At 47.0% G+C, this 24,908-nt stretch overlaps 1 pseudogene; it reads right to left on the bottom strand.

Moving 5' to 3' along the window:
- Positions 1–5,974: 5,974 nt before the first annotated feature.
- LOC139275635 (adhesion G protein-coupled receptor E3-like) overlaps positions 5,975–24,908 on the bottom strand; it is a 69,037-nt pseudogene continuing 50,103 nt past the window's right edge.

Raw genomic sequence — 24,908 nt, forward strand, 5'->3', positions numbered from 1 at the left:
CAGAAAATTTGTCAAGCATGATTTCCCTTTCGTAAATCCATGCTGACTTGGACCGATCCTGTCACTGCTTTCCAAATGCGCTGCTATTTCATCCTTAATAATTGATTCCAACATTTTCCCCACTACTAATGTCAGGCTAACCAGTCTATAATTACCCGCTTTCTATCTCCCTCCCTCTTTAAAAAGTGGTGTTACATTAGCTACCCTCCAGTCCATAGGAATTGATCCAGAGTTGATAGACTGTTGGAAAATGATCACCAATGCATCCACTATTTCTAGGGCCACTTCCTTAAGTACTCTGGGTTGCAGACTATCAGGCCCCGGGGATTTACCGGCCTTCAATCCCATCAATTTCCCTAACACAATTTCCCACCTAATAAGGATATCCTTCAGTTCCTCCTTCTCACTAGATCCTCGGTCCCCAGTACTTCCGGAAGGTTATTTGTGTCTTCCTTCGTGAAGACAGAACCAAAGTATTTGTTCAACTGGTCTGCCATTTCTTTGTTCCCCATTATAAATTCACCTGAATCCGACTGCAAGGGACCTACTTTTGTCTTCACTAATCGTTTTCTCTTCACATATCTATCGAAGCTTTTGCAGTCAGTTTTTTGTTCCCGGAAGCTTCTTCTCATACTCTATTTTCCCCCTCTTAATTAAACCCTTTGTCTTCCTCTGCTGAATTCTAAATTTCTCCCAGTCCTCAGGTTTGTTGCTTTTTCTGGCCAAATTATATGCATCTTCCTTGGATTTAACACTATCCTTAATTTCCCTTGTTAGCCACGGTTGAGCCACCTTCTCTGTTTTATTTTTACTCCAGACAGGGATGTACAATTGCTGAAGTTCATCCATGTGATATTTAAATGTTTACCATTGCCTATCCACCGTCAGCCCTTTAAGTAACATTTGCCAGTCTATTCTAGCCAATTCACGCCTCAAACCATCCTTAAGTTCAGGACCCTAGTTTCTAAATTAACTGTGTCACTCTCCATCTTAATAAAGAATTCTACCATATTATGGTCACTCTTCCCCAAGGGGCCTCGCACAACAAGATTGCTAATTAGTCCTTTCTCATTACACATCACCCAATCTATCATGGCCAGCTCCCTAGTTGGTTCCTCGACATTAAAAAGTAGGACCTCAAAAGTAGTAATCTCGGGATTGCTACCAGTGCCACGTGCTAGTCAGAGTAGGAATCGCAGGATAGCTCAGATGAATACGTGGCTTGAGCAATGGTGCAGCAGGGAGGGATTCAAATTCCTGGGGCATTGGAACCGGTTCTGGGGGAGGTGGGACTAGTACAATCCGGACGGTCTGCACCTGGGCAGAATCGGAACCAATGTCCTCGGGGGAGTGTTTGCTAGTGCTGTTGGGGAGGAGTTAAACTAATATGGCAGGGGGATGGGAACCAATGCAGGGAGATAGAGGGAAACAAAAAGGAGGCAAAAACAAAAGACAGAAAGGAGATGAGGAAAAGTGGAGGGCAGAGAAACCCAAGGCAAAGAACAAAAAGGGCCATTGTACAGCAAAATTCTAAAAGGACAGAGGGTGTTAAAAAAACAAGCCTAAAGGCTTTGTGTCTTAATGCAAGAAGTATCCGCAATAAGGTGGATGAATTAACTGTGCAAATAGATGTTAACAAATATGATGTGATTGGGATTACGGAGACGTGGCTCCAGGATGATCAGGGCTGGGAACTCAACATCCAGGGGTATTCAACATTCAGGAAGGATAGAATAAAAGGAAAAGGAGGTGGGGTAGCATTGCTGGTTTAGGAGGAGATTAAGGCAATAGTTAGGAAGGACATTAGCTTGGATGATGTGGAATCTATATGGGTAGAGCTGCAGAACACCAAAGGGCAAAAAACGTTAGTGGGAGTTGTGTACAGACCTCCAAACAGTAGTAGTGATGTTGGGGAGGGCATCAAACATGAAATTAGGGGTGCGTGCAATAAAGGTGCAGCAGTTATAATGGGTGACTTTAATATGCACATAGATTGGGCTAACCAAACTGGAAGCAATACGGTGGAGGAGGATTTTCTGGAGTGCATAAGGGATGGTTTTTTAGACCAATATGTCGAGGAACCAACTAGGGGGGAGGCCATCTTAGACTGGGTGTTATGTAATGAGAGAGGATTAATTAACAATCTCGTTGTGCGAGGCCCCTTGGGGAAGAGTGACCATAATATGGTGGAATTCTGCATTGGGATGGAGAATGAAACAGTTAATTCAGAGACCATGGTCCAGAACTTAAAGAAGGCTAACTTTGAAGGTATGAGGCGTGAATTGGCTGGGATGGATTGGCAAATGATACTTAAGGGGTTGACTGTGGATGGGCAATGGCAGACATTTAGAGACCGCATGGATGAACTACAACAATTGTACATTCCTGTCTGGCATAAAAATAAAAAAGGGAAGGTGGCTCAACCGTGGCTATCAAGGGAAATCAGGGATAGTATTAAAGCCAAGGAAGTGGCATACAAATTGGCCAGAAATAGCAGCGAACCTGGGGACTGGGAGAAATTTAGAACTCAACAGAGGAGGACAAAGGGTTTGATTAGGGCAGGGAAAATGGAGTATGAGAAGAAGCTTGCAGGGAACATTAAGACGGATTGCAAAAGTTTCTATAGATATGTAAAGAGAAAAAGGTTAGTAAAGACAAACGTAGGTCCCCTGCAGTCAGAATCAGGGGAAGTCATAACGGGGAACAAAGAAATGGCGGACCAATTGAACAAGTACTTTGGTTCGGTATTCACGAAGGAGGACACGAACAACCTTCCGGTTATAAAACGGGTCGGGGGGTCTAGTAAGGAGGAGGAACTGAGGGAAATCCTTATTAGCCGGGAAATTGTGTTGGGGAAATTGATGGGATTGAAGGCCGATAAATCCCCAGGGCCTGATGGACTCCAACCCAGAGTACTTAAGGAAGTGGCCTTGGAAATAGTGGATGCGTTGACAGTCATTTTCCAACATTCCATTGACTCTGGATCAGTTCCTATGGAGTGGAGGGTAGCCAATGTAACCCCACTTTTTAAAAAAGGAGGGAGAGAGAAAACAGGGAATTATAGACCGGTCAGCCTGACATCGGTAGTGGGTAAAATGATGGAATCAATTATTAAGGATGTCATAGCAGTGCATTTGGAAAGAGGTGACATGATAGGTCCAAGTCAGCATGGATTTGTGAAAGGGAAATCATGCTTGACAAATCTTCTGGAATTTTTTGAGGATGTTTCCAGTAGAGTGGATAAGGGAGAACCAGTTGATGTGGTATATTTGGACTTTCAGAAGGCGTTCGACAAGGTCCCACACAAGAGATTGATGTGCAAAGTTAGAGCACATGGGATTGGGGGTAGTGTACTGACATGGATTGAGAACTGGTTGTCAGACAGGAAGCAAAGAGTAGGAGTAAATGGGTACTTTTCAGAATGGCAGGCAGTGACTAGTGGGGTACTGCAAGGTTCTGTGCTGGGGCCCCAGCTGTTTACACTGTACATTAATGATTTAGATGAGGGGATTAAATGTAGTATCTCCAAATTTGCGGATGACACTAAGTTGGGTGGCAGTGTGAGCTGCGAGGAGGATGCTGTGAGGCTGCAGAGCGACTTGGATAGGTTAGGTGAGTGGGCAATTGCATGGCAGATGAAGTATAATGTGGATAAATGTGAGGTTATCCACTTTGGTGGTAAAAACAGAGAGACAGACTATTATCTGAATGGTGACAGATTAGGAAAAGGGGAGGTGCAAAGAGACCTGGGTGTCATGGTACATCAGTCATTGAAGGTTGGCATGCAGGTGCAGGAGGCGGTTAAGAAAGCAAATGGCATGTTGGCCTTCATAGCAAGGGGATTTGGGTACAGGGGCAGGGAGGTGTTGCTACAGTTGTACAGGGCATTGGTGAGGCCACACCTGGAGTATTGTGTACAGTTTTGGTCTAACCTGAGGAAGGACATTCTTGCTATTGAGGGAGTGCAGCGAAGGTTCACCAGACTGATTCCCGGGATGGCGGGACTGACCTATCAAGAAAGACTGGATCAACTGGGCTTGTATTCACTGGAGTTCAGAAGAATGAGAGGGGACCTCATAGAAACGTTTAAAATTCTGACGGGGTTAGACAGGTTAGATGCAGGAAGAATGTTCCCAATGTTGGGGAAGTCCAGAACCAGAGGTCACAGTCTAAGGATAAGGGGTAAGCCATTTAGGACCGAGATGCGGAGGAACTTCTTCACCCAGAGAGTGGTGAACCTGTGGAATTCTCTACCACAGAAAGTTGTTGAGGCCAATTCACTAAATATATTCAAAAAGGAGTTAGATGAGGTCCTTACTACTAGGGGGATCAAGGGGTATGGCGAGAAAGCAGGAATGGGGTACTGAAGTTGAATGTTCAGCCATGAACTCATTGAATGGCGGTGCAGGCTAGAAGGGCCGAATGGCCTACTCCTGCACCTATTTTCTATGTTTCTATGACATATTGGTCTGGAAAACCATCCCTAATACACTCCAGGAAATCCTCCTCTACCACATTGCCACCAGTTTGGTTAGCCCAATCAATATGTAGATTAAAATCCCCCATGATAACTGCTGTACCTTTATTGCATGCATAACAAGCAGAAAACAAGAGTAGATAGCAGAAGGCGTGTGCGTCTACCCAGGCTCCCCGACCAGCCTTTCCTTCAACCACCGTCTGCCCCACCTGTGACAGAGACTGTAGATCCCGCATTGGACTCTTCAGTCACCTGAGAACTCACTTTTAGTGTGGAAGCAAGTTATCCTCGACTCCGAGGGACTGCCTAAGATAATGATGATGAAGAAACCGGTGTTCGTGCTGCACATGAGCCTCCTCCCACTTTACTTCATTTCACGCTATTAACTTATTGTTCCATTCCATTCTCCCTCATGTGTTTATCCAGCTTCCCCTTAAATGCATCGATACTATTTAGCTCAAGCACTCCCTGTGGCAGCGAGTTCCACATTCTCCCCACTCTCTGGGTAAAGCAGTTGCTCCTGAATATCCTATTGGATTTATTGGTGATTAGCTTAAATTGATGGCCCCTAGTTTTGGTCTCCCTCACAAGTGGAAATAGCTTCTCTATGTCTACCCTATCAAACCCTTTCATAATCTTAAACACCCCTATCAGGTCATCCCTCAGCTTCTCTTTCCTAGAGAAAAAAGCCCCAGTCTGTCCAGTCTTTCCTGAGAGCTGTGCCCTCTCAGTTGTGTCATTTTATATTTAGGGGAGAGGGGAAGTATTATTTATTGAGTTTGTTTACATTGAAATCCAGGGCATACTGCCTGCAATCTCCAACCAGTGAAATGAATGCTTGGAGAATCGTTGGCAGCGTTTCCCCAGGAGAGGCTGATCATCCAGGAACCCATCCTCGTAACATTGCTCCAGGGTATCATCATCATCATAGGCAGTCCCTCGAAACATTGCTCCAGGGTGGAGAGCAAGAGTCAAGTGTGTGATACATCCACCGCCTACATTTGTGCAGAGAACAAAAGATAGAAAGACTTGCATTTCTATAGCGCCTTTCATGACCTCAGGACATCCCAATGCGCTTTACAGCCAATGAAGTACGTTTTGACGTGCACTCTTGTAATGTGGGTAACACTGTAGACAATTTGCTCCCACAAACAGCAATGTGATAATGACCAGATCATCTATTTTGTTTAGTGATGTTGATTGAGGGATAAATATTGGCCAGGACACTGGTGATAACTCCTCTGCTCTTCTTCGAAATAGTGCCATATGAATTTTCATGTCCACTTGAGAGAGCAGACAAAGCATCAGTTTAATGGCTCATCCAAAAGACGGCACCTCTGACAGTGCAGCGCTCCCACAGTACTGCACTGGGAGTGTCAGTCTAAATTCTGTGCTCAAGTCTCTGGAGTGGGGCTTGTTATGATAGACAACTTTACTGGAAATTATAGCATGGCAACCAAAGACAGGTTCGAGATATAAACTAACCTTGGCTTTGAATTGGTTCTATACTTTTATTAATACAAGTTAAAAACGTATTCACAAAGCCATTGTAAAGCGATATAGTTCGGGCTCAGACCCACAACCAGAGAATGTGTAAGAAATGACCAATTGTCCAATAACAGATCTATAGACGATAACTGACTCTGAAGTATCTGATACTCAAAGTAATGCATCAAAAGGGAACAGAAAGGACAACCTGGTGGATGAAAACGGACGTCTGAGCCCCTGAAATACTTGGAGGCCTTTTTCTAAACAATCCATAAGGATTTCACTGTGTCATCCACAGGAAATCCCATTTGCAATCAGCCCCTGATTCTTCAACAACTAATAAAAGAACTTAACGATAAAATAAACTTTCAACAAAGGGTAATTACAAAACTAAATGGTAATATTATTATCGATATCTGTAAGACACGTCACGCCCACTGGTCACAGAAGGGAAATACTTGGAGGCAATTGATATTATTGGAGATTTACACCATTTGATAAGTTAATATGGCCACACATTCTTCATATCGGGTTTGGTCCACATCGGATAACGGGGCAAAACTGGAGCACATTGTTCCATCCGGTCACACTGTTTCCTGCGGAGAAAAATATACCCTGTTTGAATTTTACAAATTATTTTTCTAACCCCTCCACTTTTGAAGGTGCGGCCTCTGACTGAGATTGGGATATATTTTCACAGCACACTGACTCAGAGCTCTGGCAGTCCTGCAGTACCTTGCTCAAGCGCCCACACGTCTTGTGTGAGCTTCGTCAATGTCGTGAGTCTATCCCATCTCAGCCAAGCTCAGCCTTGGCCTAACACATCATTATCATCAGAGGCAGTCCCTCGAAACGAGGATGACTTGCTTCCACGCCAAAAAAAAGGACGAGATCACAGGTGTTTCAATAAAGGATCCGAGGGTGGAAGATGCCTGTGCATGAATTTTTTTAATGTGTGGTGGCCGCTGCACACCAGCCACCACACGGGCTTGACAGAGCTAGGTCTTGGTCCAATGGCAAGGATTAACCAAGACAACTGGAGACCTGCTCTGCTGCACGGACCTAGTGCGCACACATATCGCAGTGTGGGCTGGCCCGTGCTGCCCCTGAACCCCTGGCCCCGATCTCACGCCTACCTGGGCCCCGATCACATCCCTCCACAGTCTCTCGCTGCTCTTGCTGTATCTGCCCACGCTCCAATCACCGACCTGGATCTTGGTGACATCACTCTTCACAGCCATCGCCCTCCTGCACCAGCTCGCGCTGTACCTTGAAGTGGCCGCTACGCTGCCCATGGCCGACGCTCGCCGCTCCTTTTATGGCCCCGACCTGGCCTGACACAATGCACACACACACATACACACACGTTCTGGGACCAGTCAGTCGATCAGGAACGGGAAGCCAGGCTGATTTTTCTCCTTCCTAACCCAGTGGCACTGAAGCAAATTGCAGTGTCCTGGGGGCTGGGACCACCGAACGAGGCACAGACTCGGGAGTGAATCTCAGAACTTCCCGCGGTCTGTGCGGCTTTAGTATCAGAACATGGAGCCTTCAGCTATTGCTCACTCTGTGCACATACTTAAACACACGCAGAGCTCGGTAAAAGCATATTGAAATGCACACACAGTGCTGTGCATGTTCAAACACACAGTGCTCTATATGTGTATACATTCAGTGTACACGTACAGCTCTTTATATGTATTGTTAAACACAGCTCTGTGAATTTGTGCTTAAAACACTTATCATCCTAACCGTAGGGAAAGTTATAAAGAAATTAAAAGCTAACTATCCCATTGATTCTTTTAGAAATATAGAAGTTTACAGCGCATTTCGGCCCATCATGTCCGCGCCGGCCGACAAAGAGCCACACGGTCCTCGGTCAGCAACCCTAAAGGTTACATATAAACCTATGAACAATGATGGAAAGGTAAATGGAAAGGTAAAGAGCACCCAGCCCTTTTACCTTCGTGACCAGTTTGCCATGTGGGACCTTATCAAAAGCTTTGCTAAAGTCCATATACACTACATCGTACACACTACCCTCATCAACCCTCCGGTTACCTCCTCGAAAAATTCAATTAGGTTAGTCAAACACGATCTTCCCTCAACAAATCCGTGCTGACTGTCCTTAATTAATCTTTGCCTTTCTAAATGTAGATTTATCCTGTCCTTCAGGATTTTTTCCAATAATTTTCTCACCACCGACGTTAGGCTGAGAGGTCTGTAATTACTCAGCCTATCCCTTTCTCCCTTCTTAAACAAGGGTACTACATTAGCAGTCTTCCAGTCCTCCAGCACCTTGCCTGAATCCAAAGAGGACTGGCAAATGATGGTCAGGTTTTGATGACCAGGGTCACCCAGTCGCCCATCTCAAAAACATCGCATACTTGGAGCAGCGCACGCTGGAGGTTGGTGTGGTACGCCGCTCCAGCTCTCTTATCTTCTGACCTGCGGAGCTGTTCTCTCACAGGTCGGGGGGTCTTGCACTTGATATATTTATAGAACATCTTTGGGTTTTCCTTGATTTTACTTGGCAAGAATTTTTCATGCTCTCTCTTAGCATTTCTAATATTCTTTTCAATTTCACCTCTGAACTTTCTATATTGCTCCAGAGATTTTACAGTATTTAGCTGTCAGTATATGACATAAGCTTCTGTTTTTTTCTTTATCCTCCCCTGTAAGTCCCTAGACATCCAGGGGGCTCTAGAATTGTTATTCCCACCCTTTGTCTTTAAAGGCACATGTTTGTCCTCCTTGAATGCCTCCCACTGTTCCGACACTGAATTACCTTCAAGTAGCTGTTTCCTGTCCACTGTGGTCAAATCACTTCCCAACTTAGCGAAGTTAGCTTTTCCCCAATTTGGGACTTTTATTCCAGGCCTAATCTTGTCCTTATCCATAACTACCTTGAATCTGACTGAATTATGGTCACTGGCACCCAAGTACTCCCCCACTAACACCTCTTCAACCTGCCCAGCTTCATTCCTCAAAACTAAATCCAGAACCACCCCCTCCCGTGTTGGGCTTGTTACATACTGACTAAAAACGTTCGCTTGAAAGCATTTTATGAATTCTGCATCCTCTATACCCTTCACACTATATTGTCCCAATCAATATTAGGACAGTTGAAATCCTCTACTATTGCAGCCCTATGGTTTTTAGACTTCACAGAAATCTGCCTATATATTTGCTCTTCTATCTCCCTCCCACTATTTGGGGGTCTATAACAGATGCCCAGCAGTGTGATCGCCCCTTTTTTATTTTTCAGTTCGACCCATATGGCCCCATATGATGATCCCTCCAACATATCATCCCTCTTTACAACTGCAATAGTTTATTTAATCAATACAGTGACTCCCTCTCCATTTTTACCCCCTCTCTGTCCTGTCTAAAAATCTTGTAACCAGGAATACTGATCTGCCAAACCTGCCCCTCTTTCAGCCATGTATCTGTAATGGCTATAATGTCATACTCCCAAGTGTCTACCTGTGCTCTCAGCTTATCCGCCTCGTTCATTATACTACTTGCATTAAAGAATATACCATTTAGCACATGCTGACCTCCTTGATAAATATTTACTAACCCGTGTTTCCTCTGTCTTACAGATTCACTTTCTAAATTCTTGCTTTCCAATTTCAGCTTTACTTCCTTCCCTATTGAATTTGTTCTCAGGTTTCCATCCCCCTTCCAAGCTAGTTTAAACTCTCCCCAACAGCACTAGCAAAACTCCCCATGAGGATATTGGTCCCGGCGCTGTTGAGGTGCAACCCGTCTGGTTTGTACAGTCCCCATCTCCGCCAATGCCTCAGGAATTTAAAGCCCTCCCTCCTGCACCAACTCTCCAGCCATGTGTTCATCCTCTCTATCCTTCTATTCTTGTATTCATTAGCAAGTGGCACCGGTAGTAACCTGGAGATTACTACCTTTAAGATCCTACCCTTTAATTTTTCTCGTAGCTCCCTAAATTCTGCATGCAGGGCCTCATCCCTCTTTCTACCTGTGTCATTGGTCCCGATATGGACCACAACCTCTGGCTGTTCACCCTCTCCCCCGCAGAATGCCCTGCGTCCGTTCTGTGACATCCTTGATCCTAGCACCAAGGAGACACCATACCATCCTGGAGTCACGTCTACGGCCTCATAAACATCTCTCTATTCCCCTAACTATTGAATCCCCTACCACTAAAGCTCTTTTATTCTTTGTCCCTCCCCCCTGTGCAGCTGAGCCACCCGTGGTGCCGTGGACTTGGCTCTGGCTGCACTCCCCAGAGCCACCATCGCCCTCACCGGTGCTCAGAACAGAATACTGGCTGGAAAGCGAGGTGGACTCGGGGGAAGACTCCTGCGCTACCTGCATAGTCCTCCTCTTCCAGTGGTCACCCACTTCCCCTCTGCCTGCACGCTTTTAAATTGCGGGGTGACCACCATCTGAAACGTGCTATCCACGTAGCTCTCAGCCTCGCGGATACACCGTAGTGACTTCAGACGCTGCTGAAGCTCCGAAACGCAGAGCTAGAGTAGTTGAAGCTGGAGATACCTCCTGCACACAGGGTTGTCTAGGCTGCGCGAAGCATCCAGGACTTCCCACATGCCGCTGGACATGCACGCCACAGGACTAAGTTGCCCTGCCATCCCTCTAATTAGACTTATCTGTTATAAAAGAAAAAGAGAGATACTTATCAATCAACCAGCCAATCACTTATCCGCCTGGACGAGAGCTGTGATCAAGCAGAGGTCGGAAATGCAGTTTGGAGCCGAATCTGAAATCAGCGGGGCGCAGGGGAGTAATGCACTTGGCAGTGGGAGGCCCGGGGGTCTGTGAGGAGCGGGAGGTCAGCGGGGAGCGGGAGGCCTGGGGGTCGGCCTGTACAATAGTTCGACAGATGGCCTTAAAAGTTTAGCTTTGCACTCGGGACAGTTACAAAACAATTGGTGTGAAGTTGAAGTGCTGCAGGAGTGCTTAGTTCCAGAGTTTTCACTCCACTAAAGGAAATGTGTTTCACTTTTTGTATGTTACTGGGAAACTGCAGTTAGTTAGTGCCCCATGTGTTGGTGTGACAACTGCTTCACACCAACCCAAGATGTGACACATAAAGGGAACATAACAGGGACAGAGTATTTTAAAATTCATCTTGCGATGTGGGCATCACTGGCAAGGCCGGCATTTATTGCCCATCCCGAATTGCCTTTGAGAAGGTGGTGGTGAGCCGCCTCCTTGAACCACTGCAGTCCGTGTGGTGAAGGTGCTCTCACAGTGCTGTTAGGGAAGGGTTTCCAGGATTGTGACCCAGCAACCATGAAGAAACGGCGATATATTTCCTACTTGGGATGGTGTGTGACTTGGAGGGGAACTTGGATGTGTTCCCATGCACCTGCTGCCTTTGTCCTTGGTGGAGATCATGGGTTTGGGAGGTGCTGCCGAAGATAGAAGCACACTTACCGATGTGACTGATAATGGCACTTTAATGGATTCAGATTCAAATAATCTCTTCCTGGTCTTGCAGATGGGGAAAATCCACTTCTGGTATTCAGCCCTTATCTTAAGAAATTTAAAAAAAAGAACTCATCAAATGTTGCGCCTGAATGTAATAAATTCACTTAATCTTCTAATACTATGCTCATAAATGAAGTTATTTATTATAAAAGTATTACATGTAGTTTAGAAAACTAGATATGAGAATGGTTGCTGGTGACTCACTGAAAATCAATTGGTTTTCATTATGTTTACTTTTTGATTGCTAGTAAAACACAGCAAACGAAAGTTCAGCCTACGATGCTTCAACCACTACATGAGAAGAATAGCAGGGTGAATTGGTCTCCTTCCCACACCAGCATCGCCATAAGTCAATGGTCAATTTCTGACCAATTGCAGGCATTTTGCATTTGTGGCCCTTTGTCGCTGGGGACTGAGTTGGGACTGATCCAAACACAAGTTTGTGCATTCAAGTCACACTGCAGGACTGTAGCCTGTAATCTATGTGGGCACTTCTGACAGGGCAGCACTCCCTCAGTACTGCACTGAAGCATCAGCCTAGATATTGGGCCAAAAATTCCAGCCTCGTCGAGTGCGTACAAAGTGTGCACAGACCCGGGGAGGTCTCGCAAAAGCCAGTTTTTGGGACGTGATGCACATGCGCTGAAGACCGGCTTTTCTGACCTGTCAAGATTTCTCAGCCTCTCCGGGAGAAGGATATCTGCACCGGAGAGATTGGGCTATTTGTCCAACTCATGCCCTTCAAACTTTTACACCTGGTAAAAGCAGGTGTATAGTCTACTTTTACCAGTGTAACACTTTTAAAACATAGAAAAGTTACATTTAAACACTCATTTTTATATTAAAAACCCTGTCCATTAAGGAAAGTTTATTTTTAACCCTATTAAAACACATTAAACAAATTCCAAAACATTTACTTTCAATTAATTTTAAATATGTGAGATGTTTTATTTATTTATTATGCTGTGTTTCGGTGTTTTAGGGTTTTTTCTCATGATAGTACAAACAGAGCTCCCATGTTTATCACGGAGAATACTGCATCGTGCTTGGTGCTCCAGGCCCACGTGACTCCAGCACGTCCGTACGTACCTGAAAGGCATCTCCCCGTGCGCAGCGCAGCAAATCTCGGCCTCCGACAGCAATCCTATCTTCCTCCGGGACCACCAGGTACTTTCGTGGATCCGTTTTGGGTAGGAGGTGTTCGTACGCAGGAAGCCTCCGACTGCAATTCTCCCCCCATGTGTTCAAGTCTCTAGAGTGGGGCTTGAATCCACAACCTTCTGATTTAGAGGTGAGAGTGCTCGCCACTGAGCCAGGGCTGACACACTAGTGACCTTAGGACCACTCTACCTACTAGGTTCCTGGCTTGCAGGGTTGTGTGGAGTTGAGTGGGCAGAATCCCTGCCCCAGTGCGAGCTCTACCCTCCAGCTCCCAATAGGCAAGGTGATTGAAGGGACATCAGCATTGTCCTGAAGTACTGCAGATCCACAGCAATGCATTGACCAGGAACTTTAGTGGAAGCAGTTGTATGAAGTTCTGTGAGACCCCATTCAGAGCATTGTGTTCAGCTCTGGGCCCCGCCCCTCGAGGAGGATATCCTGGCCTCAGAGGGGGAGCAGCGCAGATTCACCAGAATAATGCTGGGGATAAAAGGGTTAAATTACGAGACAGCTTGCACAGACTGGGCTTGTATTCCCTTGAATACAGAAGATTAAGGGGTGATCTAATCGAGATGTTTAAAATGATTAAAGGAGTTGATAGGGTAGACAGAGAGAAACCATAACCTCTGGTGGGGAGAGACCAGAACACGAGGGCGTAATCTTAAAATTAGAGCCAGGCTGTTCAGGGGTGATAGAAACATAGAAACATAGAAATTTACAGTGCAGAAGGAGGCCATTTCAGCCCATCATGTCCACTCCGGCCGACAAAGAGCCGCACAGCCCTCAGTCAACAGCTCTAAAGGTTACATCTAAACCTATGAACAATGACGGAAAGGCAAAGAGCACCCAGCCCAACCAGTCCGCCTCACACAACTGTGACACCCCTTATACTGAAACATTCTACACTCCACCTCAACCGGAGCCATGTGATCTCCTGGGAGAGGCAAAAAACAGATAAAAACCAAGGCCAATTTAGGGAGAAAAAATGTGGGAAAATTCCTCTCCGACCCATCCAGGCGATCGAAACTAGTCCAGGAGATCACCCTGGCCGTATTCGATTCCCTGCAGTACTTACCATTATATCTGCACCGTCCAACAAAAGGTCATCCAGTCTAATCCCAAGTACCAGCTCAAGGTCCGTAACCCTGCAGGTTACTGCACTTTAAATGCTCATCCAACCATCTCTTAAAAGTGGTGAGGGTTTCTGCATCCACCACTCTTCCAGGCAACGAGTTCCAGATGCCCACAACCCTCTGTGTAAAGAAGCTCCCCCTCAAATCCCCTCTAAATCTTCCACCAACCACCTTAAAACTATGCCCCCTCATAATAGACCGTTCCACCAATGGAAATATGCCCTTACTCTCCACTATGTCCAGGCCCCTCCATATTTTGTACATCTCAATAAGGTCTCCTCTCAACCTCTTCTTTTCCAATGAGAACAAACCCAGCCTATCCAATCTGTCCTCATAGCTAAGATTCTCTATTCCAGGCAGCATCCTAGTAAATCTCCTCTGCACTCTCTCTAATGCAATCACGTCCTCCCTATAATACGGCGACCAGAACTGCACGCAGTACTCCAGCTGTGGCATAACCAAAGTATTATACAATTTAAGCAGAACCTCCCTGCTCTATGCCTCGTCCAATAAAGGCAAGCATTCCGTATGCCTTCTTAACCACCTTATCCACCTGGCCTGCTACTTTCAGCGATCTGTGGACAAGCACTCCAAGGTCCCTTTGTTCATCTGCATTATTAAGTGGCCTACCGCTTAATGTGTATACTCTTTCCTTATTAGCTCTTCCAAAGTACATCACCTCACACTTCTCTGAGTTAAATTCCATTTGCCACTGCTCTGCCCACCTGACCAGTAGATTGATATCCTCCTGCAGTCCATGACTTTCCTCTTCATTATCAACCACACAGCCCATTTTAGTGTCGTCTGCAAACTTCTTAATCATACTTCCTATATTCAAATCTAAATCGTTGATATATACCACAAAAAGCAAGGGACCCAATATTGAGCCCTGCGGAACCCCACTGGAAACATCCTTCCAGTCACAAAAACATCCATCAATCATTACCCTTTCCCTCCAACCTCCAAGCCAATTTTGGATCCCATGGGGTTTAACCTTCATGACCAGTCTACCATGTGGGACCTTATCAAAAGCCTTGCTAAAGTCCATATATACTACATCGTACGCACTACCTTCATCGACCCTCTTGGTTACCTCCACAAAAAATTCAATCAAGTTAGTCAAGCACGATCTTCCCTTAACAAATCCGTGCTGACTGTCCCTAATTAATCCTTGCCTTTCCAAATGTAGATTTATCCTGTCTTTCGGGATTTTTTCCAATAATTTTCTCACCACTGAGGTTAGGCTGTCAGGCCTGTAATTACTTGGCCTATCCCTTTCTCCCTTCTTAAACAAGGGTACTACATTAGCAATCCTCCAATCCTCCGGCACCATACCAAGATCCAAAGAGGACTGGAAAATGATGGCCTTGGCCTCTGCTATTTCCTCTTTTATTTCGCTCAACAGCCTTGGATGCATTTCATCCGGGCCTGGGGACTTATCTACTTTCAAAGCTGCTAAACCCCTTAATACTTTCTCTCTCACTATATTTATTTCATCCAGAATATCACACTCCTCCTCTACAGCAGTATCTGCATTGCCTCTTTCCTTTGTGAAAACAGATACAAAGTATTCGATAAGAACCTTACCAAAATCTTCTGCCTCCACACAAAGATTACTCTCATGGTCTCTAATAGGCCTTACCCTTTCTTTAGTTACCCTCTTACTCTTAATATATTTATAGAACATCTTAGCGTTTTCCTTAATTTTACTGGCCAAGGATTTCTCATGCTCTCTCTTAGCATTCCTAATATCCTTTTTAATTTTGCCTCTTAACTTTTTATATTCCTCTAAAGATTCTATAGTATTTAGCTGTTAGTATATGACATAAGCGTCCCTTTTTTTCTTAATACTCCCCTGTAAGTCCCGAGACATCCAGGGGGCTCTAGAATTATTTTTCCCAGCGTTTTTCTTTAAGGGCACATGTTTGGCCTGAGCCTTCTGGATCTCCTCCTTGAATGCCTCCCACTGTTCCGATACTGATTTACCCACAAGTAGCTGTTTCCAGTCCACCATGGCCAAATCACTCCTTAACTTTGCAAAATTAGCTTTTCCCCAATTCAGAAAATTCCAGGCCTATTAAAGGTGATGTCAGGAAGCACTTCTTCACACAAAGGGTAGTGGGAATTTGGAACTCTCTCCCCCAAAAAGGTGTCGTGCGGGGGTCAATTGAAAATTTCAAGAATGAGATCACTAGATTTTTGTTAGGTGAGGGTATTGAAGGGTATGTAACCAAGGTGGGTAAAAGGGGTTAAGGTAGCGATCAGTCATGATCGAATTGAATGGTGGAACAGGCTTGAGGAGCTCAATAGCCAATGTTCCGATCAAGTTACGATTCATTCCATTCCAACTTAAACATTAATAAAAGTCCAATACAATAGCACATGCCTTGGGATTTAACACACAAAGGATGATGAAGATGAACGTGCCCTGGAAGCTGTTGATGATGGTGAATAAATAGGCCATCGCCACTGTTTCCTCCTGAAAGTGGAACAAGCCGAGAATCCAGGTCGAGCCCAGGATAAAGACCTGTGCAATGGCTTTAAACGTCAGCATCCTATAATTAGGGGAAAACTGTCATCAGATATGTTGCCATCAGAAACATATTTATTAGTTAATGCAGAGCCTGAGGTGAAGAGCTAGTTTGTGTACATATATAGTCTGGAAATCACACTCGATAATATTACTGTGGAATCGCTATCAACTTAAAATAAATAACTTACTGGCCACGTACTTGCGCCTCAGGAACAACGAGTTGTCTTTTGAATTGCTTTGGCATATTTCTGACAGATATGATAAGACGCTGTGTAAACTCTTCCTTTTAAAGCCTCCGTTAATATAATAGTTGGGCGAGACTTTGAAGTAGTCTCTTGTTGACCTCATCAAACACCTTCTGAAAATCTATACATACACCCTTCACCACAGTCCCTTTATCTATATAATGATTTCCTCATAATATTCAATTAGTTTAATCAAGTATCACCCACCTTTTATAAATCCATGCCTACTGTACCAGTTTCATCCTGTGTTACTGTCTTCAGAAACTTACCCACAACCAAAATAAGACTATAATTAAAAATTATAACTATTAGGACGATCAAGATTTCCACTTTTTTAAATAAGACGATTACATTCCTACTCCCCAGTCCCATGTCACAATTCCTATAAAATCTATGGTTGGAAGGTCCACCATCTGCTTCTCGGTATTCTGGATGATTCGACCTGGCACGTGCTGGTTCTGCCCCATTACAGCCTCTATTACAGTTTCCTTTACAATCTGTTCTGGGTCCACTCTCACTCTCACCTTCCTTTGTGAGAATTGCTTTGTAAAAGTTTAAAGAGCCCCATTTGTGCGTTTGGGAGAGAACAGGAAGAGATTCAGTGAGGGTGCCTTCACTGGTCAGCTGGCTGTCCGATCAGTACGTCAGGTCGACTGGTCAATCACCACAGTACCCTGGAGCACTGCCAATCTCTCTGGCTCAGCAATCAGATTGTCAATTACAGAGCAGGAGAAATCTGCAACTCTCTCCCCCAAAAGCCTGTGGATGCTGGAATAATTGGAGCTTTCAAGACTGACATTGATAGATTTTCTTTGGTTAAATGTATCAAGAGAAATGGAGCTAAGGCAGGTAAATGGGGCTGAGGTGCAGATCAGTCATGGTCTAATTGAATGGTGGAGCAGGCTTATGGGGCTGAATGGCCTACTCCTCATCCCATGTTCCTACAGATTTGGCTCCAATCCCCCCATTATTAATATGTCATCTTGGAGATAACTTGGCCCCAAAGAAACACCAATTAATCACCGCCAGCCCGCCCCCCCCTCCCCCCACCCACCCCGAAAAATGGTCATTAATTGCAGTATAACCGTAATTTCACATATTCAGAACAATGCTGCCTGCAAGGATATGAATATATGACCTTGCTCCCATACCTCGGGAGCCTTCAGTCAACAAGGGCAGACATTGACGACGAGGTCCAACATCGCCTCCAGTACGCCAGACCAGCCTTCAGTCGCCTGAGGAAGAGCGTGTTCGAAGACCAGGAGCTCAAATCTGGCACCGAGCTCATGGTCTACAGAGCAGTAGTGATGCCCGCCCTCCTGTATGGCTCAAAAACATGGACTATGTACAGTAGATGCCTCAAAACACTGGAGAAATACCATCAACACTGCCTCCGCAAGATCCTGCAAATCCCCTGGGAGGATAGACGCACCAACGTCAGTGTTCTCGATCAGGGCAACATCCCCAGCATCGAAGCACTGACCACACTCGACCAGCTCCGTTGGGCGGGCCACAGTGTCCGCATGCCCGACACAAGACTCCTAAAGCAAGCGCTCTACTCAGAACTCCTACACGGCAAGCGAGCCCCAGGTGGGCAGAGGAAACGTTACAAGGACACCCTCAAAGCCTCACTGATAAAGTGCAACATCTCCACTGTCACCTGGAAATCCCTGGCCCAAGACTACCCTAAGTGAAGGAAGAGCATCCGGGAGGTTGCTGAGCACCTCGAGTCTCGTCGCCGACAGCATGCAGAAACCAAGTGCACGCAGCGGAAGGAGTGTGCGGCAAACCAGTCCCACCCACCCTTTCCCTTCAACCATTGTCTGTCCCACCTGTGACAGAGACTGTAATTCCCACATTGGACTGTTCAGTCACCTGAGAACTCATGTTTAGAGTGGAAGCAGGTCTTCCTCGATTTCGAGGGACTGCATATGATGATGATGATGAGCTTGGTGTGCGGGTTATTGTAACGTTATTTTGATTGATCTTCACTTCAAGTATATGCTGGAACATTGGAACAGGTGGAGGCCCTTCAGCCCCTCGAGTCTGTGCCATCATTTAATTAGATCATGGTTGATCTGTAACTTAACTAATTTGCCCGCCATGGATCCATATCCCTGAATACCATTGCCTAACAAAACACGATCAATCTCAGTTTTGAAATTTTCAATTGACCCCCCGGCCTCAACAGCATTTTGGGGAGAGTTCTAGATTCCCACTGCCCTTTGGGTGAAGAAATGTCTCCTAACATCACCCCTGAATGGCCTGGCTCTCATTTTAAGTTTATGCCCCCATGTTCTGGACTCCCCCTCGTGAGCTTACCTTGTGTCTTTAATTTTCGACACTTTCACGTCACGATTAGCAAGTTGTTCATTCAATATGTAGAGAGTCGTGGTGAACAGAAATGTATTGACCTGTCGGATTATTTGACATTTTAGATTTTGTGATCATGAATAAGGCAAGGCACTCTAGCGAAGTCAGAGGTGTCTGAGCTACAGTCCTTCACCCCTGGCCATTTATTCTATGAACCCCGGGCAGCTCAGCTCAACATGTGCCGGAATTTCTCACTGACTGCTTTGCTCGTTTGCATTTCATGGAGGTTTGAAAAACGCTACAAGAACAACAACAACAACAACTTGTATTTATGTAGCACCTTCATCGTAGTAACATCCCAAGGTGCTTGGCAGGAGCGTTATCAAACGGAATTTGACACCAAGCCGCATATGGAGATATTAGGGCAGGTAAACAGAGAGGTCTTAATGAGCATCTTAAAGAAGGAAAGAGAGGTAGCGAGGCAGAAAGGTTTCGGGAGGAATTCATGAGCTTAGGGCCAAACAGCTGAAGGCATGACCACCAATGGTTGAGCGATTATAATCAGAGATGCTCAAAGGGGCAGAATTAGAGGAGCACAGACATATCGGGGCGATTGTTACAGAGATAGGGAGGGGCGAGGCCATGGAGGGATTTGAAAACAAGGATGAGAATTTTGAAATCGAGGCATTGCTTAACTGGGAGCCAATGTAGGTCAGTGAGCACAGGGGGTGATGGGTGAGCAGGACTTGGTGCGAGTTAGGACATGGGGCAGCCAAGCTTTGGATGAGCTCAAGTTTACGTCGGGTAGAACATGGGAGGCCAGCAGGGGTGAGTTGGAATAGTCAAGTCTATAGGTAACAAAGGCATGGATGAGAGTTTCAGCAGCGGATAAGCTGAGGCAGGGATGGAGATGGGCGATGTTACGGAGGTGGAAATAGGTGGTCCTATATACGCTGCGGATATGTGGCCGGAAGCTCATTTCAGGATCGAGTAAGACACCATGGTTGTGAACAGTCTGGTTCAGCCTCAGACAGATGCTAGGGAGAGGGATGGAGTCAGTGGCTAGGGAACGCAGTTTGTGGCGGAAACCAAAGATATTGGCTTTGATCTTCCCAATATTTAATTGAAGAACATTTCTGCTCATCCAGTACTGGATGTCAGACAAGCAGTCTGACAATTTAGAGACCATAGAGGGGTCGAGAGAAGTGGTGGTGAGGTAGAGCTGGGTGTCATCAGCGTACATGTGGAAATTGACTCCGTGTTTTCGGATGATGTCACCAAGGGGCAGCAGGTAGATGAGAAATAGGAGAGGGCCAAGGAAAGATCCTTGGGGGACACCAGAGGTAATGATGCGGGAGTGGGAAGAGGAGCCATTGTAGATGATTCTCTGGCTACAATGATAGATAAGAATGGAAGCAGGCGAGTGCAGTCCCACCCAGCTAGACGGTGGTGGAGAGGCGTTGGAGGATCAACCCTGTCAAAGGCTGCAGAAAGGTCCAGAAGGACGAGGAGGAAATTTATCTTTGTCACAGTCACAAAGGATGTCATTTGTGACTGATGAGAGCCGTTTCGAGACTGTGGCAGAGGCGGAAACCTGATTGAGGGGGGGGTTGGGGGTGGGACGGAGGGGGTGTTGGGGATGGGGGGGGGCGGGGTTGGGACGGAGGAGGAGTTGGGGGTGGGACGGGGGGGTGTTGGGGATGGGGGGTGGGGTTGGGACAGAGGAGGGGTTGGGGGTGGGGGGGGGGGTGTTGGGGATGGGGGCGGGGTTGGGACAGAGGAGGGGTTGGGGGTGGGACAGAGGGGGTATTGGGGATGGGGGGCGGGGTTGGGACAGAGGAGGGGTTGGGGGTGGGGGGGGGTGGGACGGAGGGGGTGTTGGGGATGGGGGGGTGGGGTTGGGACGGAGGAGGGGTTGGGGGTGGGATGGGGGAGGGACGGAGGGGGGGTTGGGACAGAGGGGGGGATGGGACGGAGGGGGGGATGAGATGGAATGGTGGGATGGAGGGGGGGGGGGTTAGGACGGGGTGGGAGGGCGTTGGGATGGGACGGTTGGACGGAGGGGTGTGGGACAGAGGGGGCGGGATGGAGGAGGTTTGGGATGGGACAGTGGGATGGAGGGGGGATGGGACGGGACGTTGGGACAGAGGGGTTGGGACGGCGGGGGGGGGGTGGGGGTGAAGGAGGAGGTGGGACGGAGGGGGGGTTGGGATAGAGGGGGGGTTGGGGAGGGGAGGTGGGACGGACGGTTGGGACGGAGGGGGGTTGGGATGGGACGGTGGGACGGAGGGTTGGGACGGAGGGGCCGAGGGTTTTGGTTTTTTGAGGAGAGCAGTGATGACGGCAGATTTTCTTTTTATTTGTTCCCGGGATGTGGGCGTCGCTGGCAAGGCCGGCATTTATTGGCCATCCCTAATTGACCTCGAGAAACCACTGCAGTCTGTATGTTGTTGGTACTCCCACAGTGCAGTTAGGGAGGGAGGTTCAGGATTTTGACCCAGCGATGAGGAAGGAACAGCAGATATATTCCCAAGTCAGGATGGTGAGGCAGGGGGGGGGGACAGTACCTGAGGAGAGAGAACCATTAACAATGTTGGCTAACATGGGAGCCAGAAAAGGAAGTTGGGTGGTCAGTAGTTTGGTGGGAATAGAGTCGAGGGAGCAGGAAGTGAGTCTCATGGACAGGATGAGCTCGGAAAGGTCATGAGGGGTGATGGGAGAGAAACGGGAGAAAGATACGCGTTCAGGGCCCGGGCAGGGGGGAGCCTCAGAGGAAGTTTGGCCCGGTGGGCTCGGGGAAGGAAGGGAAGGAGCAGAGGCAGCTGATCGGATGGTCTCAATCTTGGAACAAAGAAGTCCATGAGCTCCTCACACTTGTCAGAGGCGAGGGTGGTAGAGACGGGGAGAGGGGTTTAAGAAGACGGTTAGCAGTAGAGAATAGAAGCCAGGCTTTTTCTTTGCATTTCAGAATGATTCTGGAACAGTGATCAGTTTTAGCGGGCGAGAGCAGGACCCGATAGTGCTTTCTGTGGTCCAGCCAGATCTGGCAATGAATGGCTGAACCAGTTGTCCATCATATCCGTTCAAGTCTGCGCCCCTTGGACTTAAGAGAACAAAGCTGAGGGCCGTACCAGGGGGAATGGCCAGGGTGAGAGAGAGTTATGGGGAATCAAAGGTGGTGGTGAGGATGTAGTGGAGCAGATCGGTAGATACAGGAATTTCATGGTGAACAGAGGGCCAAAGGCTGGACATGTTGCAATTTGGTGAATGCCATTGTAAGAGAGTTGGGAGAGAGTTGTTTCCAAGGGCGGACACAGAGGGAGTAGGGTTTGTGGTGGGGTGGGGGGGGGGGGGGGAGGGGTTGGATGTGGGTGAAGATATGGTCTTATCTGTGACTGGCTCGATGAGAGCAGCAAGGCCACAAGAGAAGGCAAGGTCGAGAGGGTGGCCGTGAATAGGGTTGGGGAATTTACATGGAGAGAGAGATTAAGGGAGGACAGGAGGGGAGTGAACTCCGAGGAGAGAGAGCACGATGAATTGAGATGGAGGTTGAAATCACCGAGGATGAAAAATCGTTCGGTGCAGAGACTGAGGGAGGAAAACAATGAACATAAGAACTAGGAGCAGGAGTAGGCCATTCGGTCCCTCGAGCCTGCTCTACCATTCAATAAGTTCATGGCTGATGTGATCATGGACTGAGCTCCACTTCCCTGCCCGCTCCCCATAACCCTTTACTCCCTTATCACTCAAAAATCTGTCTATCTCCGCTTTAAATATATTCAATAACCCAGCCTCCACAGCTCTCTGGGACAGAGAATTCCACAGATTTACGACCCTCTGAGAGAAGAAATTCCTCTTCATCTCAGTTTTAAATGCATGGCCCCTTATTCTAAGACTATGTTCCCTAGTTTTAGTTTCCCCTATGAGTGGAAATATCCTCTCTGCAGCTACCTGGTCGAGCTTCCTCATTATCTATAAGCTTCGATAAGATCACCTTTCATTCTTCTGAACTCCAATGTGTATAGGCCCAACGTACTCAACCTATCCTCATAAGTCAACCCCCTCATCTTCGGAATCAACCTAGTGAACCTTCTCTGAACAGCCTTCAATGTAAGTATATCCTTTCTTAAATACAGAGATCAAAACTGCAGGCAGTACTCCAGGTGTGGCCTCACTAATACCCTGTACAGCTGTAGCAGGACTTCTCTGCTTTTATACTCTATCCCCCTTGCAATGAAGACCAACATTCCATTTGCCTTCCTGATTACTTGCTGTACCTGCATACTAACTTTTTGTGTTTGATGTGAAGATATCTCGGTGGTAAAATGTTTATGGAATGTGGGTAAACAGTAGAGAATGAGGATTTTAAATGAGAGGCGAGAGGGGTGGAAGAAGGTGAGATGCTGAAAGGAGGAGAAAGTGCCGGAGGAGTCGGGGGACAGGCCAAGGTGTGATTTGGTAATGAGAGCCACACCGCCACCACGGTGGTCTGGGCGGGGCAAGTGGTGGAAGGTATAGCCAGGTGGGGAGGCTTCATCTAAGGGTAAGCTGTCATCACCCTCAGCCAGTTTTCCATCAGGGCCATGATGTCGATAAGCTCATTGCTGGGAAGGGCCTTGTTCACAAGTAGAAGGACATTCTGGTGGGAGATGTGGAGAGGGTCGGTGATGGCTGACCACAGCCAGTGTCCACAGGGTCAGTGCTGGGAGGAGCGAGTTGGACTGGAGGAGATTGGTAAGATTAGCCCCCAGTGAGCCCGCTGGGCGGGAAGGTCGGTGAGAGAGAAGGATGGGACAGTTGGGGTTTCTGCTCGTGAGGAGACAGCAACACATGCCACACAGAATAGATTCAAATAATTATATAAATAATAATTACCAAAATGATCAAATAGACTGGCCCCAAGAAGCTCCACACAAACCCATTCTCGATCTGCAGCCAGCAGCTAGAATTCAAAGAGAAACATTTTGAGAAAAATTGGTTAGAATTCAAAGATTTATATTTGAGCATGAGGGGACCGAGTGGGGCTTTGGGTCAGATACTGACCTTTCACCTCTCGGACCTGGATTCCAATTCAGCCCAGACCCTTGGCATGGAAGTCCTGCGTCTGTGGCTGCAAAGGCCCAATGAGCGGTACCTGGGGCAGTCTGAATCACTGCCGAGTGGGCAGTGTACCAATGGGTGGTATCTAGGGCAGTCTGTATCACTGCCGAGTGGGCAGTGTACTAATGGGTGGTATCTAGGGCAGTCTCTATCACTACCGAGTGGGCAGTGTACCAATGGGCAGTCTGTATCTGCCGAGTGGGCAGTGTACCAATGGGTGGTATCTGGGGCAGTCTGTATCACTGCCGAATAGGCACCGGGTTGCACTTCAACACTGATCCCACTTTGCCATTTGGCACAGTTCAGGTGGCTTGACGGGGAAATGGAATGCATTTAACGGATACATTCCCTTCTAAAGTTGGGGTTGATGCATCATTTCCTTGCTCAACCATTTGAGTGAGGCAATGGGGACCTGTGGATCTCCTGTGGTACTTTGCCAAGTGTGGGCCCTAGGAGATGGGGAGAACGCTGAAGGACAAAATAATTATCACAGCACAATAGGGGTAAAATAATAAACTACAGCTGTATTTACTTCCTCTGTGATCCGTATCCATTGGGGTATATTGCTGCAGATATCGCCACTATTAGTGCAGGGGACCCATACCCCAATGGGTAGATATACTTCTCAATGGTGCTCGAATGGGAAACCCTCATCTTTTTCAGGTTCCTGACCATCAGGAAAAGCTGCATTGACTCCAAACTCATCCAGGCGAATGCCGTCAGAAACAAGTAATGTAAACATCCCGCTACGATTCCGCACATTGTCTGTAAACAGAAATAATGTGTCAGGCACCCAAGTAGGAATACAGGAGCAGGAGTCGGCCATTAAGCCCCTCGGGCCTGGCTGATCTGCACCTCAACTCCACCCAACAAAACTCCATCGATTTCAGTCTTGGAAGCTCCAATGGACCGACAGCTTTTTGGGGGTAAGTTCCACAATTCCGTTACCGTGTGTGAGAAACTGC

The sequence above is a fragment of the Pristiophorus japonicus genome, chromosome 11 (assembly GCF_044704955.1).
Source record: "Pristiophorus japonicus isolate sPriJap1 chromosome 11, sPriJap1.hap1, whole genome shotgun sequence".
Lineage (NCBI taxonomy): Eukaryota > Metazoa > Chordata > Chondrichthyes > Pristiophoridae > Pristiophorus > Pristiophorus japonicus.